This window comes from Piliocolobus tephrosceles, chromosome 10 (assembly GCF_002776525.5).
Source record: "Piliocolobus tephrosceles isolate RC106 chromosome 10, ASM277652v3, whole genome shotgun sequence".
In the NCBI taxonomy this organism is placed as follows: Eukaryota; Metazoa; Chordata; class Mammalia; order Primates; family Cercopithecidae; genus Piliocolobus; species Piliocolobus tephrosceles.
The window spans coordinates 22,447,780-22,453,878 of record NC_045443.1 but is presented as its reverse complement, the minus strand read 5'-3'; the positions used below and the strand labels follow the sequence as shown (position 1 = coordinate 22,453,878).

Here is a 6,099-nt window from a genome sequence, read left to right as displayed (position 1 = left end):
CAGGGTTAAGGAAGTGTAGTCCTCAGGGCTATGTCCAGCATGTGGGAGAGCATGTTAAAGGGGCATAGAAAGCACAGGATACCAGATGTGAGTGAGGTTGTGAATACTGCAAAAGCAAGAAGTCAGAACTACTGATGAGCAGAAGTGCAAGCCTCCCAAGCGCTCTGAGAAACACAGAGAGATAATGGCCATCCAATTATATGTAATGCAAGAGTTGGAGGAAATTTTCTTTAAATCTTGTAGTAAAATTGTACTTCAGTTGTAACCACACCAGGCTCAAGGACTCTGATGACTTACACACAACTGATACTTAGGTTACAATTATTACTAGTTTGATTCCAAACTTAATAATGCTGGCGAATGATTGCCAAAGATGGTGATGGCTCTTTAATTACCCAATTATCTTTGTTTTCATGAAGGCTGAAGGACAGTGCAGTAGGCTGAATATTGGCTCCCCAAAAATCTCCAAACTTGAATCCCTAGAACCTGCGACTGTGTTACCTTACATGGTAAAAGGGGCTTTGCAGAGGCATTTAAGTTAGGGATCTTGAGATGACAAGAGGACCCTGCATTATCCAGGTGGGGACAATGTACTCAGTGTAATCACAAAGGCCCTTAAAGAGGGAGGTAGTAGGGTCAGAATCAGAGACCTTGTAAAAATGGAAGCAGGGGTCATGGAGGGAAGAAGATGCTGGCTTTGAAGACAGAGAAAGGGGCCATGAGCCAAAGGATGCAGGCAGCCTCTAAAACCCAGAAAAGGGAAGGAAATAATTCCCCCCTGGAGCCTCCAGAAGGAACTCAGGGCTGTGGATGCCTTGATTTGAGCCCAGGGGGCTGGTTTGAGCTCATTGCACATCGTTATGGTTTGCCAGAGCAATAACCTGAGACTTATAGTCAACGGGTACTATTTTTGTTTGTTTGTTTTACAGGGTTAGATTAATGCACATGCTCCTTTTTTTCACTCTCTTTTACTTACAAATGTTTGATCACTTGCACGTTGACCAGGACCTTCTTATCTATGAAGTCATATCATTCTGTGTTACCTAGTAGGCTTGAAATGTAGGAGGGAAAAACACTGAAATTAATCTTGTTTCAAATATTTAGTTTCTTTCTCCTTTTTAGAAGGATGGAAGGATATAATACAAAAGGATTTAACTGTTTTTCACTTTAAATGTTGTTGACAACAATATATTCATCCATCTCTTCATCGAACAAACATTTATTGAAGGCCTATTCTGAGCAGAACACATTCACTAAGTATTGTGATAGGTTATATACATTTTTTTGAAAACCCACAGCTCTAACTGTAAAGAACCTTAAGATTTCATGGAAGAAAACAGATATGTAAATTATTAAATATGACATATGGGAAATAAAATATATAATATAAGCTGTCTTCAATCTTCATGCATTCAACTGTCAGACATTCTTTATTTTTATACTTGATACATTGCCACTTCCTTTCACTAACATTTATAATATTGTTACACTAGGAAAATGTGTTTGAGCTTCCAAACAACTGACAAAAAATAAAATCTTGAAACACAGCCATTATAAATTCAGCAGTCATATCCCTAGACATAAGAGAAATGACAAGTTATCCATAAAATTGATCTGAAATCATTAGAAAGTCCAGGAAATGGGAAAAATAGAGAATTTTACTTTGTTCTCTAAATGACCAAAAATGAAATGGAAACAAGTAAAAATATTGTAGTAGAATAATATTTTGAAATACTAATAATATTTGAAAAATACTAATGTATTCTCCCGATTACCTGGTTGTCCTTCTCACTGTTTGGGCAGCAGGTTTTGCTTTGTTTCCTACATTAAGGTGATGAGATTTGAGACAACAGTCTTGTTTATTACATTCTGTTATCACTGGTCTATGAGACCTAATTCTATTTTTCCCTCTGATTTTATTTTTTTCCCTTTCATTCTTACTCCCTACTAACTTTCTCTTCCTGTTCACAGACACTTACCCTATTATGGTTCATATATGTCTTTGGTTATGCATGTATATGTGGATGTAGCTTTGGTTTCTGTACTTTAAAAGTACTATGTAGTAAAAGAAAACTCCTTCTTTTTTCACTTAAGTGTGTCCAGAATATATACCAGGCTACTGGTATAAGGAGGGAAGCAAAAATACCAGATAACCTTGAAGATGCCAAAAACAGAAGAGAACAATGCCCTGTTCCTAAGCAGAGACTGGGGAAATGGTAAGACTTCAGAGTTAGGGTTGATTGCTTCCCTGAAAAGATTCATATCCACTTTTATTTCAGGAAATTTTTTTAGTACACAGTTGACCCCTGAACAACATTGGGGTTAGGAGTGCTAACCCCTTGTGCAGTCAAAAATCTGCGTGTAACTTTTGGCTCCCCAAAAACTTAACTACTTAACAGCCTACTGTTGGCTGGAAGACTTACTAATAACGTAAACTATCTACTAATACTGATTTTGTATGTTCCATGTGTTTATAGTGTATTCTTACAATAAAGTAAGCTAGAGAAAAGACAATGTTGTTAAGAAAATCATAAGAGAAAAATGTATTTATCTCTTATTAAGGGAAAGTGGATCATTTTAAGGTCTTTATCTTCGTCGTCTTCACATTGAGTAGACTGAGGAAAAGGAGAGAAGAGCAGTTGATCTTCTGTTTTAGGGGTGGCAGAGGTGGAAGAAAGGCTGCATATAAGTGGACTTCACAGTTCAAACGTGTTGTTCAGGGGTCATCTGTCACTTCAAATGCACCTTCTGTCCTATTGTTGAAGCTTTATTTAACATGGGAATTTTGGTGATGTGTGTTATCTGTCTTTGCCTTTTGTCAATTTCTATTACTTTTTCTTTGATCATTTGTAACTCTTCATTTTCATTTAATTTTGTGGGCTCACTTTATTTTTATCTTTGATGCCACTTGCTATACTTTCACAAGTACCTGTATCCCCCTGTGTCTCTTCCACCTCATATTGGTTCAGTAATGATTCTATGTATTCCCCTCATTTCTGATTTCTCCCAGCTTTTATTTCATCTCATTCTATTTTCTCACTAAATCTTTGCTGAGTTGGTGGATCTTTGCTGCTGCTGCTTCTTTTTTTTTTTTTTCCCCACAGAGACAATTTCTACATTGAGATTTTCTCATTTATATCAAACATTTGGTGAGAATTTTTATTTACTCCTTTGCAAAATTATTCTGCTGAGTGTCCCTAATTTGTCAGTTGATTTTCCTGTTTCTTTTTCTCCTCTCACCCCATTCTTATTTTCCTTCTCCTTCTAGTATCTTTATGTGGATTCTGAACAGACTTCCTCCTTATTATTTATCACTGAAACAAGTACATTCCTCCAGATATCTACAGGAATTTCGGGCCATGAGGGAGGACCAAGGTCTTGTGTCAGAATAGCTGGATAGGCAAGCTAAGTTTTGTTTGTTTCTTTAGCAAGGCAAAGTCTCTCCTCTACTGCCACAGAGAAGGCCTGCTTCAACCAAAATGGCCCCTATGTGTGGTTCCTCATGTGGCCTAGCCTGCACCATTTGAAAACAAACTGAGGAACCGTTAGGGGAACTGAAGCTGCCGATTAAGCCTGATCAAGGTGACAACCTCCCAAAAGCACCCAGACTTCGTGGCAGAGCCCATGGGGGAGAAGCCAGTGGGGAGCCTGGCTGGGATTGTGAAGTCCTGGGCAAGAAGCTGGAGGAGAGGGGCTTTGACAAGGCCTATGTTGTCCTTGGCCAGTTTCTGGTGTTAAAGAAAGATGAAGACCTCTTCCAGGAATGGCTGAAGGCCACGTGTGGCGCCAACGCCAAGCAGTCCCGGGACTGCTTCGGATGCCTTTGAGAGTGGTGCGACGCCTTCTTGTGATACTCTCTGGGAAGCTCTCAATCCCCAGCCCTCATCCAGAGTTTGCAGCCGAGTAGGGACTCCTCCCCTGCCCTCTACGAAGGAAAAGATGATTGCTATTGTCGTACTCACCTCCAACGTACTCCAGGGTCTTTTGGGAGTTTTCTCCCCTAACCATTTCAACTTTTTTGGATTCTCCCTCTTGCATGCCTCCCCGGCCCTTTTTCCCCTGCCAGTTTCCTGGTGACAGTTACCAGCTTTCCTGAATGGATTCCTGGCCCCGTCCCTCACCCCCGACCCTCACTTTCAGTCCGTTTGATACCATTTGGCTCCTTTTTGGCCAGAACAGTCACTGTCCTTGTAAAGTTTTTTAGATCAATAAAGTCAGTGGCGTGCAAAAAAATAAAAAAGAAAGAAAACAAACTGACTTCTTATATTTAGTGCATGCTGCTTCTTCCTACTATTGTGGACCAGGGACATAGATTTTTGCCCTTTAGGGTGTCACCCTGTTTCACGAAATGTCCTTTTGTTCTGGCTCCTTCCAAGGTAAACAGCAGCGGCATGTTTTTTTCTCTGCTTCCTTGTAAGAATTCACTGCTTTCACCTATATTATGGTAAAGTTTTAACTGACTTCTCGTCTTGCCAAAAATAGCTTTACTCTTTTATTCCTCTTTTTCCTCATTGCTTTTGGATGAGTTCTAGGAAAAGTCGGAAATGGCAACTCTACACTACTATTTTGAAACAAATATCTCCTTCTCAAATTTGGACATTTCTTGCACTTGCTTTTCTTCCCCCTGTTCTTTCACTTTATACTCTTCTTTGTGGTTTCATCTTTGCTCACAGTTTCATCTAAATGAAATAACTATTGAATCACCATCTTTTTCTTGCTTTTCTCCTATTGGTTAGTCTCTTTTTTGGCCTATTGTCATTTTCACATGGATATTCCCAGGAGACTTCCATTATTGTCATTCTCTATATCAGTGGCATCACAGGTTCTCCCAGCTAACCTGGCTGAAACGACTGGAATCCTATTTGATGCCATGTTTCTGTTCATTCTGTTTTCAAAATATCTCTTGTCTCATTGTCTCCTTTTTATTTCTGCTAATAAGACCCCAGTCTGGACCCCACATCTGAATACCGCCTAATATTCTTGGTTGTCTTATCTAATTAGCCTGCTTATTGTACCACAGTTAACTTCCTTAAATATATCTGACCTGGCTGGCGTGGTGGCTCATGCCTGTAATCCCAGCACTTTGGGAGGCTGAGACAGGCGGATCAAAGGTCAAGAGTTTAAGACCAGCCTAGCCAACGTAGTGAAACCCCATCTCTACCAAAAATACAAAAAATTAGCTGGGCATGGTGGCAGGCACCTGTAATCCCAGCTACTTGGGAGGCTGAGGCAGGAGAATCACTTGAACCTGGGAGGTGGAGGTTGCCGTAAGCTGAGATCGTGTCATTGCACTCCAGCCCAGATGACAGAAAAAAATATATATATCTATCTAAAATCTATCTATCTATCTGATCATGTTGCTCTTTCCTGTGAACTCTTTGTGGTTCTCCAACACAGAATAATCTCTTTAACCTTCCATAAACTGACATCCAAAGTCTCTACTAACATAAAATTTTTGGTTGTTTTCTACTCTTCATTCATCGATTGCTATAACTTTTTTTATTTTTCATTCTTTTCCTGATAGGACTATTTATTTATCCCCATTTGCTGATGTCATGATTAGCTTGCAAGGATCTTCTTCTTAAAAACAATTATTTTTATTTTTTTGATAAATTATAATTGCATATAAATATGGGCTACACAAGGATGTTTTGACATGTGTATACAATATAGAATGATTGAATCAAGCTAATTCAAGATTATGCTTAAAGAGGACCTTTCAAAATATCCATTTGCAAGTCACTCCTTTCCTTACACTCTCCTTCCTTCTTTCCTTCCTTCCTTCCTTCCTTCCTGCCTTCCTTCCTTCCTTCCTTCCTTCCTTCCTTCCTTCCTCTCTCTCTTTTTTTTTTTTTGTGACAGGGTCTTACTCTGTTGCCCAGGCTGAAGTGCAGTGGTGTGATCTTAGCTCACTGCAACCTTTGCATCCCAGGCTCAAGCGATTCTGTCACCTCAGCCTCTGGAATCACTGGGACTACAGGCGTGCACCACCACGCCTGGCTAATTTTTGGTATTTTTAGTAGAGATGGGAGTCTCACCATGTTGCTCAGGCTGGTCTCAAACTTCTGAACTCAAGTGATCCGCCTGCCTCAGCCTCTC

The 6,099-nt window shown here is 39.8% G+C and overlaps 1 pseudogene; it reads left to right on the top strand.

The window, feature by feature from the left end:
- Nucleotides 1-860: 860 nt before the first annotated feature.
- On the top strand, nucleotides 861-3,851 carry LOC111540661 (annotated as a pseudogene).
- Nucleotides 3,852-6,099: the final 2,248 nt, after the last annotated feature.